This window comes from Pan troglodytes, chromosome 16, assembly GCF_028858775.2.
Source record: "Pan troglodytes isolate AG18354 chromosome 16, NHGRI_mPanTro3-v2.0_pri, whole genome shotgun sequence".
In the NCBI taxonomy this organism is placed as follows: domain Eukaryota; kingdom Metazoa; phylum Chordata; class Mammalia; order Primates; family Hominidae; genus Pan; species Pan troglodytes.
In genome coordinates this window covers 18,678,603-18,692,975 of record NC_072414.2, presented here as the reverse complement: position 1 = coordinate 18,692,975, position 14,373 = coordinate 18,678,603, and the positions used below count along the sequence as shown (strand labels likewise).

Genomic DNA, 14,373 nt, shown 5'->3' with positions numbered 1-14,373 from the left:
TGACAATGCCCCCAGTAGGCAGAGCCTAGAGAAGAGTCCCATCACCTGGGTGATCAGTGCAGAGATATTCCACAATGCACCTGCAGGCAGAGCGTAAGCAAGTGTTACATCACCTAGATAGATGATCAGGGCAGAGATATGTCACAAGGCCCCTTGTAGGCAGAGCTTGGACAAGTGTTACATCACCTTGGTGATCAATGCAGTGATATGTCACTATGCCCGGTAGGCAGAGCCTAATCACACGTTACATAACCTGGGTGATCAGTGCAGAGATATCTCTGAAAGCCCCCATATATAGAGCCTAGACAAGAGTCCCATCACCTGGGTGATCTCTGCAGAAATATGTCACAATGCCCCATAGGCAGATCCAACTCAAGAGTTACGTCTCCTGGGTGATCAGTGTAGAGATATGTCACAATGCCCCCGTAGGCAGAGCCTAGACAAAAGTCCCATCACCTGGGTGATCATTGCAGAGATATTTCACAAAGCCCCTGTAGGCAGAGCCTAGACAAGGGTTACATCACATTGTTGATTTGTTCAGAGATGTGTCATGCTGACTGTTTGCTCCCGGAGCTCTGCGGGCACCCAGAAACATGCAGGGAAGTGTGGAAGACCAGCATGGTGCCTTCGCTCTCCTTGCCAGTTTCTAAACCGGCCGCACTGCAGACTCCCCATGTTGACGCACACGGGAATCCATCATCAGGCCATCACGCCGGGGAGGCATCTTCTCTCTGGGGTTTCACTCTGGTCTCCTACGTGGAAATGAAGGAGAGCAACACGCCTGTGCGTGTGAGACTGTCCGGGTAATGGCGACACACACAGGCACTGCCTCCTTCACGGAGAGAGGTCCTGGAACACTCAAGACTCCCAGGGAAGTTCATATCCACACTCCCCTCCACCGTCCCAGGCAGGTTTCTCCCTGCTGAAGACGCGTGGGAGCCCAGAGAGCCTCTTCAAGTTCCCACGGGATTCCTGGAGAGGTCCGGAGAACCAGCCCCCGAAACGCACACCCCTCACCCCTTCCCCCTCGCCCCCTTCCTCTTTGTCTCTCCAGCCCCACCACCACCATCACCATGCCCACCCCCCACTCACCACCACCAGCCGGCCTCAGGCCTCGATGTCCTGGGACCGTTCCGGGGTGGGGTGTGCTGTCCCAGATCTCACCGCCATTCATGAAGTGGTGGAGACTGCCTGCCTGCAGGCCTTTATAACAGCCGCTGGTTGGCTGTCCGGGGAGGCCTCCTGGCTGCACCTGCCGCAGTGCACAGGCTAGCTGAGGTGCACGGGAGCCTGCCGGCCTCTCTCTGCCCGTGTCCATCCATGAAATTCCAGCCGGGGCTCCCCACGATGGCCCTCCCAACACCTTCGGACGGCACAATCCCCGTGGAAGCCTGGGGACGGGGACGGCGAAGGAGACTCGTTTGGACCCAGAGCCAAAGCGGGGCCCTGTGAGCCTGCTTTGAACGGAACCCGTACCCAGGCATCACCACCAGAGAACGGCTGGCCCAGGCCATCGGCTTTCCTGAGCCCTGGGTCCAGATTTTGTTTCAGAATGAGAGGTCATGCCAGCTGAGGCAGCACCGGCAGGAATCTCTGCCTTGGCCTGGGAGACGTGGCCCGCAAGAAGGCAGGCAAATGCGGACCACCGTCACCGGATCCCAGACTGCCCTTCTCCTCCGAGCCTTTGAGAAGGATCACTTTCCAGGCATCGCCGCCAGGGAAGAGCTGGCCAGAGAGACGGGCATCCCGGAGTCCAGGATTCAGATATGGTTTCAGAATCAAAGGGCCAGGCACCCGGGACAGGCTGACAGGGCCCCCGCGCAGGCAGACGGCCTGTGCAACGCGGCCCCTGGCAGGTGTCACTCTGCTCCCTCGTGGGTCGCCTTTGCCCACACAGGCGTGTGGGGAATGGGGCTTCCCGCACCCCACGTGCCCTGTGTGCCTAGGAATCTCCCACAGGGGGCTTTGGTGAGCCAGGGAGCAAGGGCCGTCCCCATGCTCCAGCCCAGCCAGGCCGCGCCGGGAGAGGGGATCTCCCAACCTGCCCCGGCACGCGGGGAATTTGCCTAAGCCACCTCGGCTCCTCCGGAAGGGGCGCTCTCCCACCCTCAGGCTCCTTGGTGGCCTCCGCACCCGGGCAAAAGCCAGGAGGACCGGGACCCGCAGCGGGACAGCCTGCCGGGCCCTTGCGCGGTTGGACAGCCTGGGCCTGCTGAAACGGGGCCACAGGGCCAAGGTGTGTTTGCGCCACCCATGTCCCAGGGGAGTCCGTGGTGGGGCTGGGGCCGGGGTCCCAAGGTAACCGGGGCGGTGTGGGAACCCCAAGCCGGGGCAGCGCCACCTCGCCAGCCCGTGCCCCCGAGGCCTCCGCACGGCAGGGGCAGATGCAATGCTTCCCGGCACCCTCCCAGGTGCTCCAGGAGCTGGGGCGCTCATCTGCACTCCCCTCCGGCCTGCTGCTGGATGAGCTCCTGGCGAGCCCGCAGTTTCTGCAGCAGGCTCTACATTTCCTAGAAACGGAGGCCCCAGGGGACTTGGAGTCCTTGGAAGAGGCCACCTCGCTGGAAGCACCCCTCAGCGAGGAAGAATATCGGGCTCTGCTGGAGGAGATTTAGGACGTGGGGTTGGGAAGGGGTCGGGTCGGGGCAGGGCGGTGGCCTCTCTTTCACGGGGAACACCTGGCTGAATATGGAGGGGTGTGTCTTCTCCCCAACCCCTCCACTGGGCTGACGGGCCTGGGATTCCTGCCTTCTAGGTCTAGGCCCGGTGAGAGGCTCCACCCAGCGGAGAACTGCCATTCTTTCCTGGGCACGCAGACCTCTAGCTCTCTTTCCCGGCCTCCTGGCTAGACCTGCGTTCATTGTGCACCACGGCTGACGTGCAAGGGAGCCCGCTGGCCTCTCTGTGCCCTTGTCCATTCGTGAAATTCCGGCTGAGGCTCTCGCAACACCTTCTGATACTGTTTAGTCAAAGCCTGGAGAATAGTTACATCTCCTGGATGATCAGCTCAGAAATATGTCACAATGCCCTCTCCCAGCGGAGCCTAGAGAAGATTTGCATCATTTGGGTGATTAGAGCAGAGATATATCACAATGTCCCCTGTACAAAAAGCCTGGAAATGATTTACATCACCTCAGTGATCAGTGCATATGTATGTCAGAAATCCCCAGTAGGCTGAACCTAGACAAGGTTTACATCACTTAGGTGATCAGTGTAGAGATAAGTGAAAATTCCCGTGTAAACAGAGCCTTGACAAGTGTTACATCACCTACTGATCAGTGCAGGTATAAGTCGTAAAGCCTCCTGTAGGCAGAGTGTGGACAAGTGTTTATTCCCTGGGGTGGTCAGTGCAGAGGTATGTGACAAAGCCCCTGTAAGCAGAACCTTGACAACGGTTACATCACCTGTTTGATCAGGGGAAATGTATATCACAAAGCCCCCTGTAGGCAAAGCCCAGACAGTTGTTACATCACCTGGGTCAGCAGTGGAGAGATCTGTCACAATGCCCCTGTAGGCAGAGCTTAGACAAGGGTTACATCACCTGGGTGATCAGTGCAGTGATATGTCACAAAAATCCCAGTAGACAGAGCCTAGACAAGAGTTACATCACCTGGGTGATCAGTGCAGATATTTGACACAATGTTCCCATAAACAGAGCCTAGACAAGACTTCCATCACCTGGGTGATCAGTGCAGAGTTATGTCACAAATCCCCCTCTAGGCAGAATATAGAGAAGAGCCCCATCTCCTGGGTGATCAGTGCAGAGATAGTTCACAATGACCCTGTTGGCAGAGAGTAGACAAGAGTTACATAACCAAGGTGATCTGTGTAGAGTTACATCACAATATCCCCTGCAGGTGGAACCTAGACAAGAGTAACCTCACCTGGTTGATCAGCGGAGATATACGTCACAATACCCCCGCAGGTGGAGCCTAGACAAGAGTTACATCACATGGGTGATCAGTACAGATATATGTAACAAAGCCCCTGTAGGCAGAGCCTAAATAAGAGTTACATCACCTGGGTGATCAGTGCAGAAATATGTCACAAAGCCCTTGTAGGCCGAGCCTAGAAAAGAGTTACATCTCCTGGGTGATCAGTGCAAAGATATGTCACAAAGCCCCCTGTAGACAAATCCCAGAAAATTGTTACATCTCCTGGGTGATCAGTGGAGGTATCTGTCACAATTCCCCTTTAGGCGCAGCTTAGACAAGCGTTACATCACATGAGTGATCAGTGCAGAGATATGTCAATATGCCCCCATAGGCAGATCCAAGACAAGAGTCCATCACCTGGGTGATGAGTGCAGAAATATGCCACAATGCCACCAGTAGGCAGATATAGACAAGAGTTACATCACCTGCATGATCACTGCAGAGATATGTCACAATGCCACCGTAGGCAGAGCCTAGACAAGAGTCCCATCACCTGGGTGATCAGTGCAGAGTTATATCACAATGCCCCCTTTTGGCAGAGCCTAGACAAGGGTTACATCACCTGGGTGATCAGTGTGGAGATATGTCATAATATCTCCAGTAGGCAGAGCCTAGACAAGTGTTACATAACGCGGGTGATCCGTGCAGAGTGATGTCACAACGTCCTCTGTAGGCAGACACTAGAAAAGAGTTACAAAACCTGGGTGATAAGTGCAGAGATATGTCACAATGCCCCCTGTAGGCAGAGCATAGAGAAGACTTGCATCACCTGGGTGATCAGTGCAGAGATATGTCACAATGTCCCCTGTAGGCAAAGCCTAGGAAAGAGTGACATCACCTTTGTCATCAGTTCAGTGATATGTGAAAACGCCCCTGTAGGCAGAACCTAGACAAGAGTCCCATCACCTGGGTGATCAGTGCAGAAATATGTCACAATGCCCCCATAGACAGATTCAACACAAGAGTTACATCACCTGGGTGATCAGTATACAGATATGTCACAATGCTCCCATAGGCAGAGCCTATACAAAAGTCCCATCACCTAGGTGATCAGTGCAGAGATGTGTCACAAAGCCGCTGTAGGCAGAGCCTAGACAAGTATTACATCACTTTGTTGATCAGTTCAGAGATGTGTCATGCTGACTGTTTGCTCCTGGAGCTCTGCGGGCACCCGGAAACTTGCATGGAATGGGGGAAGACCGGCATGGTGCCTTCGCTCTCCTTGCCAGTTTCCAAGCCAGCCACACTGCAGACTCCCCATGTTGCCGCACACGGGAATCCATCGTCAGGCCATCACGCTGGGGAGGCATCTTCTCTCTGAGTTCTCACTCTGGTCTCCTACGTGGAAATGAACGAGTGCCACACGCCTGTGTGTGTGAGACTGTCCCGGCAATGGCGACACCCACAGGCACTGCCTCCTTCACGGAGTGTGGGACTGGAACTCTCAAGACTCCCACGGAGGTTCAATTCCACACTCCCCTCTACCATCCCAGGCCGGTTTCTCCCTGCTGAAGACACGTGGGAGCCCAGAAAGCGACTTCCAGTTCCCATGGGATTCCTGGAGATGTCCGGAGAGCCAGCCCCTGAAATGCTCCCACCTCACCCCTTCCCCCTGGCCCCCTTCCTCTTCGTCTCTCTGGCCCCACCACCAGCATCACCACGCCCTCCCCCCACACCACACCACCCCACGGCCGCAGGCCTCGACGCCCTGGGACCCCTCCGTGGTGGGGCGGCCTGTCCCAGGGCTCAACACCATTCATGAAGTGGTGGAGCCAGCCTGCATGAGGGCCTTTATAAGAGCCCCTGGCTGGCTGTCCGGGCAGGCCTCCTGGCTGCACCTGCCGCAGTGCACTGGCTGGCTGAGGTGCACGGGAGCCCACCGTACTCTCTCTGCCCGTGTCCGTCCGTGAAATTCCAGCCGGGGATACCCGCGATGGCCCTCCCGACACCTTCGGACAGCACCCTCCCCGCGGAAGCCCTGGGACGGGGATGGCGAAGACACGTTTGAACACCGCGCTAAAGCGAGGCCCTGCGAGCCTGCTTTGTGCGGAACTCGTACCCGGGCAACGCCACCAGAGAACGGCTGGCCCAGGCCATCGGCATTCTGGAGCCCAGGGTGCAGATTTGGTTCCAGAATGAGATGTCACGCCAGCTGAGGCAGCACCGGCGGGAAACTCAGTCCTGGCCCGGAAGATGAGGCCCGCAAGAAGGCAGGTGAAAGCGGACCGCCGTCACCGGATCCCAGACCGCCCTGCTCCTCCAAGCCTATGCGAAGTATGGCTTTCCAGGCATCACTGCCAGGGAAGATCTGGCCAGAGACACGGGACTACCGGATTCCAGGATTCAGATCTGGTTTCAGAATCGAAGGGCCAGGCATCCAGGACAGGCTGGCAGACCGCCCGCACAGGCAGGGGGCCTGTGCAACGCAGCCTCCGGCGGATGTCACCCTGCTCCCTCATGGGTCGCCTTTGCCCAAACTGGCGCGTGGGGAATGGGGCTTCGCACACCCCACGTGCCCTGCGTGCCTGGGGCTCTCACACGGGGGGCTTTCGTGAGTCAGGGAGCAAGGGCCGTCCCCGTGCTCCAGCCCAGCCAGGCCGCGCCGACAGAGGGGATCTCCCAACATGTGCCGGCACGCGGGGTTTTGCCTAAGCGGCCCTGGCTCCTCTGGGAGGGGCGCTCTCCCACCCTCAGGCTCCTCAGTGCCCTCTGCACCTGGGCAAAAGCCGGGAGGACCAGGACACGTTCCGCGGCAGCCTGTCAGGCCCTTGCGCGGTGGGACAGCCTGGGCCCGCTCAAGCGGGGCCACAGGGCCAAGGTGTGGTTGTGCCACCAGCCTCCCAGGGGAGCCCGTGGTGGGGCTGGGGCCATGGTCCCAAGGTCGCCGGGGCGATGTGGGAACCCCAAGCCAGGGCAGCTCCACCTCACCAGCCCGCGATCCCGGAGGCTTCCTCGAGGCAGGGGCAGATGCAAGGCATCCCAGCGCCCTCCCAGGCACTCCAGGAGCCGGGGCGCTCGTCTGCACTCCCCTCCGGCCTGCTGCTGGATGAGCTCCTGGCGAGCCCGGAGTTTCTGCAGCAGGCGCAACCTTTCCTAGAAACGGAGGCCCCGGGGGAGCTGGAGGCCTTGGAAGAGGCCGCCTCACTGGAAGCACCCCTCAGTGCTGAGGGTGGGAGAGCGACCCTTCTGAAAGAGCAGGGGCGGCATAGGCAAAATCCCTTCACGCAGGGGCAGGTTGGGAGATCCCCTCTGCCAGTGCGGCCTGGCTGGGCTGGAGCACGGGGATGGCCCTCGCTCCCTGGCTCACCAAAGCCCCCTGTGGGAGAGCCCCAGGTGAGTAGGACACGTGGGGTGCGGGAATCCCCGTTCTCCACGCGCTGGTGTGAGTGAAGGCGACCCACGAGGGAGCAGGGTGTCACCCTCCGGGGACCGCGTTGCACCGACCGCCTGCCTGAGCGGGGGCCCTGCCAGCCTCTCCCGGTTGCCTGGCCCTTCAATTCTGAAACCAGATCTGAATCCTGGACTACAGGAGGCCCGCCTCTCTGGCCAGTTCTTCCCTGGCGGCGATGCCTGGTAAGCGATCCTTCTCAAAGGCTCGGAGGAGCAGGGCGATCTGCGATCCAGTGTCGGCGGTCCGCTTTCACCTGCCTTCTTGCAGGCCGCGTCTCCCGGGCCAGGGCTGAGGTTCCCGCCGATGCTGCCTCAGCTGGCGTGACCTCTCATTCCGAAACCAAATATGGACCCTGGGCTCCGGAATGCCGATGGCCTGGGCCAGCCGTTCTCTGGTGGCGATGCCCGGGTATGGGTTCCGCACAAAGCAGGCACACAGGGCCTTGCTTTGGCTCGGGGTCCAAACGAGTCTCCTTCGCCGTCCCCGTCCCTGGGCTTCCGCAGTGAGGGTGCCATCTGAAGGCGTTGGGAGGGCCATCGCGCAGAGCCTCAGCCAGAATATCATGGACAGACACGGACAGAGAGAGGCTGGCGGGCTCCCAGGCACCTCAGCCGGCCTGTGCACTGCGGCAGATGCAGCCAGGAGGCCTGCCCGGACAGCCAGCCAGCGGCTCCTATAAAGGCCCACAGGCAGGCATGCTCCACCCCTTCATGAATGGCGGTGAGCCCTGGGACAGCCCATCCAACCCTGGAAGGGTCCCAGGGCGTCGAGGTCTGCGGCTGGGGTGTGGTGGTGTGGGAGGGGAGGTCGTGGTGATTGCGGTGTTCAGGACGGAGAGACGAAGAGGAAGGGGGCTAGGGGGAAGGGGTGACAGGGGCGCGTTTCTTGAGCTGGCTCTCCGGACCTCTCCAGGAATCCCACGGGAACTAGAAGCCACTCTCCGGGCTCCCACGCGTCTTCAGCAGGGAGAAACCGGCCTGGGAGGGAGGGGAGTGTGGATCTGAACCCCCGTGGGAGTCTTGAGTGTTCCAGGCACTCTCTCAGTGAAGGAGGCAGTGCCTGTGGGTGTCGCCGTTGCCGGGACAGTGTCACAGGCGCAGGCGTGTGGCTGTCCTTCATTTCCACATAAGAGACCAGAGCAAGACCCCAGAGAGAAGATGCCTCCCCGGCGTGATGGCCTGACGATGGACTCCGGTGTGCGGCAATGTGGGGAGTCTGCAGTGTGGCCGGTTTGGAAACTGACAAGGAGAGCGAAGGCACCATGCGGGTCTTCCACACTTCCCTGCATGTTTCTGGGTGCCCGCACAGCGCTGGGAGCAAACAGTCAGCATGACACATCTCTGAACTTATCAACAAAGTGATGTAACACTTCTGTGGCGTCTGCCTACTGGGGCTTTGTGACATATCACTGCACTGATCACCCAGTTGATGGCACTTTTGTCTAGGCTCTGCCTATGGGGGCATTGTGACATATCTCTACACTGATCAACCAGGTGATGTAACTCTAGGGTTGGATCAGCCTATGGCGGCATTGTGACATATTTCTGCACTGATCATCCAGGTGATGGGACTCTTGTCTAGGCTCTGTGTATAGGGGCTTTGTGACATACCTCTGCACTGATCACCCAGGTTATGTAACGCCTGACAAGGTTCTGCCTAAGGGGCATAGTGACATATCACTGCATTGATCACTGAGGAGATGTAACTCTTGTCCAGGCTCTGCCTATACGGGGCCTTGTGACATATCTCTGCACTGATTATCTAGGTGATGTAACTCTTGCTTACGCTCTACCTGCAGGGGCATTGTGAAATATCTCTGCCATGATCACCCAGGTGATGGGACTCTTCTCTAGGCTCTGCCTACTGGGGGCATTGTCACATATTTCTGCACTGCTCACCCAGGTGACGGACTCTAGTCCTACATTTGCCTATGGGTGCATTGTGACATATCTCTGCACTGATCACCCGGGTGATGTAACTCTGGTCTAAGCTCTGCCTAAAGGGGCATTGTGACATATCTCTGCACTTACCCAGGTGATGTAACTGTTGTATAAGCTATGCCTACAGGGGAATTGTGAGAGATCTCGCCACTGATCACCCAAGTGATGTATCTATTGTCTAGGCTGTGCCTACAGAGGACTTTGCGACATACCTTTGCACTGATCACCCAGGTGATGTAACTCATCTAAGTTCTGCCTACAGGAGATTTGTGACATATCTCTGCACTGATCACTTAGGTGATGTAACACTTTTATAAGCACTGCCTACAAGGAATTTTGACAAATCTCTGTACTGATCACCTAGGTGATGTAACTCTTGTTTACCCTCTGCCCAAAGGGAGCATTGTGAAATATCTCTGCACTGATCACCCAGGTGATTCAACTCTTGTCTAGGATCTGCCAACAGGGGGTATTGTGAAAAATCTCTGCACTGATCAACTTGGTGATGTAACTCTTGTCTAGGCTCTGCCTACAGGGGCGTTTTCACATATAACTGAACTGATGACAAAGGTGATGTAACGTTTGCCTAGGCTTTGCCTACAGGGGACATTGTGACATATCTCTGCACTGATCATGCAGGTGATGGGACTCTACTCTAGTCTCTGCCTACAGAGGGCGTTGTGACATCACTCTGCAAAGATCACCCTGGTTATGTAACTCTTGTCTAGGCTCTGCCTATGGGGGCATTGTGACTTATCTCTGCACTGATCACCCAGGAGAAGTGACTCTCTTCTAAGTTCTGCCTAGAGGGAAATTGGGACATATCTCTGCACTGAATGGTGAGGTGATGTAAAACCTTCAAAGGCTTTGCCTACAGTGGGATTTATGACATATCTCTGCCCTGATCTCCCAGGTGGTGTAACTCTTGTCTAGGCTCTGCCTACTGGAGACATTGTGACATATATCCTCACTGATCACCCAGGTGATGTCACAATTATCAAGGATATGGCTACAGGGACATTGTGACACGTCACTGCACTGATCACACAGCTGATGTAACTCTTGTCTAGGCTCTGGCTACAGGGGAGTTGTGACACATCTCTGCACTGATCACCCAGGTGATGTAACCCTTTTCTAGGCTCTGCCAAAAGGGGGCATTGTGACATAACTCTGCACTGATCACCCAGATGATGGGACTCTTGTCTAGGCTCTGCCTACAGGGGCATTGTGACATATCTCTGCAGTGATCACGCAGGTGATATAACTCTTGTCTATATCTGCCTACTGGCGGCATTGTGGTATATTTCTGCACTCATCACCCAGGTGATGGACTCTTGTCTTGGATCTGCCTATGGGGGCATAGTGACATATCTCTGCACTGATCACTCATGTGATGTAACGCTTGTTTAAGCTGCGCCTAAAGGGGAATTGTGACAGATATCTCCGCTGATCACCCAGGTGATGTAACAATTTTCTGTGATTTGTCTACAGGGGACTTTGTGACATATGTTTGCACTGATCACCCAGGAGATGTAACTCTTGTCTAGGCTCGGCCTACAGGGGCTTTGTGACATATTTCTGCACTTATCACCCAGGAGATGTATCTCTTGTTTTGCCTCTGCCTACAGATGGTATTCTGACGTATCTGTGCACTGATCACCCAGGTGATGTAACTCTTGTCTAGGCTCCACCAACAGGGGGTATTGTGACGTATCTCTGCACTGGTCACCCAGGTGATGTAACATTTATCTAGGCTCTGCCTACTGGGGCGTTTTGATATAGGTCTGCACAGATCACCTAGGTTATGTAACTCTTGTCCACTCTCTGCCTCCAGGGGGCATTGTGAAATATCTCTGCACTGATCACCCAGGTAATGGGACTCTTCTCTATAATTTGCCTAGAGGGGGATTTATGACATATCTGTGCACTGATCACCCAGGTGATGGAAGTCTTGTCTAGGCTCTTTTTATGGGAGTGTTGTGTCAAATATCTGCACTTATAACCCAGGTGGTGTAACTCTTTTCTAGGCTCTGTCTACAGGGATTTTTGTGACATATCTCTGCACTGATCACCTAGGTGATATAAGCCTTGTATGGGCTTCGCCTACAGAAGTCTGTGACATATCTATGCACTGACCTCTGAGGTGATGCAACTCCTGTCTAGACACTGCCTACAAGAGACATTGGTACATATCTCTTCATTGATCACCCAGGTGATGGACACTCTTCTTAGATCTGCCTACATGGACATTGTGATACATCTCTGAACTGATCAACCAAGTGATGAAACACTTGTCTAGGCTCTGCCTACAGGGACTTTGTGACACATCTCTGCACTGCTCTGTGGAGTCTCTCACTGGGCCTAGACCTAGAAGGCAGGAATCCTAGGCCGGTCAGACCTGTGGAAAGGGCGGGCGGAAGACACGCACCTTCTTAGCCAGTCAGGTGTTCCCCGCGAAAGAGAGGACACCTCCCTGCCCCGACCCGACCCCGTCCCAACCCCGTGTCCTAAATCTCCTCCAGCAGAGCCCCGTATTCTTCCTCACTTAGGGGTGCTTCCAGCGAGGCGGCCTCTTCCAAGGCCTGCAGCTCCCCTGGGGCCTCCGTTTCTACGAAATGTTGTGCCTGCTGCAGAAACTCCGGGCTCGCCAGGAGCTCATCCAGCAGCAGGCCGGAGGGGAGTGCAGAGGAGCGCCCCTGCTCCTGGAGCGCCTAGGAAGGCCCCAGAAGGCCTTGCATCTGCCCCTGCCGCAAGGAGGCCTCCGTGGGCTCGGGCTGGCTAGGTGGAGCTGCCCCGGCTTGGGGTTCCCACGCCGCCCTGGCGACCTGGGACCCCGGCCCTAACTCCACCACGGACTCGCTTGGGACGCGAGTGGCGCGAACACAACTTGGCCCTGTGGCCCCGCTTGTGCGGGCCCAGGCTGTCCCACCGCGCAAAGGCCCGGCAGTTCGTTGTGCTGCGGGTCCAGGTCCTCCCGGATTTTGCCCGGGTGCGGAGGCGACCGAGGAGCCTGAGGGTGGGAGAGCGCCCCTTCTGGAGGAGCCGGGGTGGTGTACGCAAAATCCCCGCGTGCCGGGGCAGGTGCGGAGATCCCCTCTGCCGGTGCGGTGGGGCTGGGCTAGAACACGGGGATGGCCCTCGTTCCCTGGCTCACGAAAGCCCCCTGTGGGAGAGCCCCAGGTGCACAGGGCACGTGGGGAGCGGGAAGCCCCGTTCCCGACGTGCCGGTGTGGGCAAAGGCGACCCACGAGGGAGCTGGGTGACACCCGCCAGGGTCCGCATTGCACAGGCCGCCTGCCTACGCAGGCGCCCTGCCAGCCTGTCCCAGATGCCTGGCGCTTTGACTCTGAAACGAGATCTGAATCCTGGACTCCGGGAGGCCCGTCTCTCTGGCCAGCTCTTCCCTAGCGACAATGCCTGGAAAGCGATCCTTCTCAAAGGCTTGGAGGAGCAGGGCGGTCTGGGATCTGGTGACGGCGGTCAGCTTTTGCCTGCCTTCTTGCGGGCCGCGTCTCCTGGGCCAGGGCCGAGATACCTACTGGTGCTGCCTCAGCTGGCGTGACCTCTCATTCTGAAACCAAATCTGGACCCAGGGCTCTGGAATGCTGATGGCCTGGGCTAGCTGTTCTCTGGTGGCGATGCCCGGGTACGGGTTCCACTAAAAGGAGGCTCGCAGGGCCTCGCTTTGTCTCGGAGTCCAAAAGAGTCTCCTTCGCCGTCCCCGTCCCTGGGCTTCCTGGGGGAGGGTGCCATCTGAAGGTGTCGGGAGGGCCATCACTGGGAGCCCCGGTCAGAATTTCACGGAAGGACATGGGCAGAGAGAGGCCAGAGGCTACCGTGCACCTCAGCCGGCCTGTGCACTGCAGAAGGAGCAAACAGGAGGCCTGCCCGCAGAGCCAGCCAGCGGCTCTTATAAAGGCCTGCAGGCAGGCAGGCTCCACCACTTCCTGAATGGCGGTGAGCCCTGGGACAGCCCACCCCACCAGAGAATGGTCCCAGGGCATGGAGGCCTGCGGCCGGGGGTGTGCTGGTGTTGGGGGGTAGGGCATGGTGATTGTGGAGATGGGGCCGGAGAGACGAAGAGGAAGGGGTGAGGGGGAAGTGGTGAGGGCGGCGCATTTCTGGGGCTGGCTCTCCGGACCCCTCGAGGATTCCCGTGGGAACGGGAAGAGGCTCTCTGGGCTCCCACGCATCTTCAGCAGGGAGAAACCGGCCTGGGAGTGTGGAGGGGAGTGTGGAACTGAACCTCCGTGGGAGTCTGGAGTGTTCCAGGCCCTTTCTCCGTGAAGGAGGCAGTGCCTGTGGGTGTCGCCGTTGCCGCAACAGTCTCACACACGGAGGCGTGTGGCTCTCGTTCATATCCATGTAGGAGACCAGAGCGAGACCCCAGAGAGGATGCCTCCCCGGCGTGATGGCCTGATGATGGATTCCCGTGTGCTGCAACATGGGCATTCTGCAGTGTGGCCGGTTTCGAAACTGGCAAGGAGAGCGAAGGCACCATGCTGGTCTTCCACCATTCCCTGCATGTTTCCGGGTGCCCGCAGAGCTCCGGGAGCAAACAGTCAGCAAGACACATCTCTGAACTGACCAATAAAGTGATGTACAACTTGTCTAAGCTCTGCCTACAGGGGCTTTGTGACATATCTCTGCACTGATCAGCCAGGTGATGGGACTTTGTCTAGGCTCTGCCTATGGGGGCATTGTGACATATCTCTACACTGATCACCCAGGTGAAGTAACACTTGTGTTGGATCTGCCCGTGGGGGCATAGTGACATATTTCTGCACTGATCACCCAGGTGATGGGACTCTTGTCTAGGCTCTGTTATGGGGGCTTTGTAACATATATCTGCACTGCTCACCCAGGTGATGTAATGCGTGACTACGTTCTGCCTACGGGGCATAGTGACATATCACTGCATTGATCACCGAGGTGATGTAACTCTTGTCCAGGCTCTGACTATAGCGGCCTTGTGACATATCTCTGCACTGATCATCTAGGTGATGTAACTCTTGCTTACGCTCTGCCTGCAGGGGCATTGTGAAATACCTGTGCACTGATCACCCAGGTGATGGGACTTTTCTCTAGGCTCTTCCTACTGGGGGCA

General features: G+C 57.2%; 4 pseudogenes; 2 read left to right on the top strand and 2 right to left on the bottom strand.

The window, feature by feature from the left end:
• The first annotated feature begins 215 nt into the window (after positions 1 to 215).
• LOC129137223 (double homeobox protein 4-like protein 4) lies at positions 216 to 2,615 on the top strand (annotated as a pseudogene).
• A 2,466-nt stretch (positions 2,616 to 5,081) lies between these two features.
• On the top strand, positions 5,082 to 7,032 carry LOC129137241 (uncharacterized; annotated as a pseudogene).
• Positions 7,033 to 7,350: 318 nt separating this feature from the next.
• On the bottom strand, positions 7,351 to 7,863 carry LOC107973392 (double homeobox protein 4C-like; annotated as a pseudogene).
• A 4,011-nt stretch (positions 7,864 to 11,874) lies between these two features.
• LOC129137168 (uncharacterized) lies at positions 11,875 to 13,825 on the bottom strand (annotated as a pseudogene).
• Positions 13,826 to 14,373: the final 548 nt, after the last annotated feature.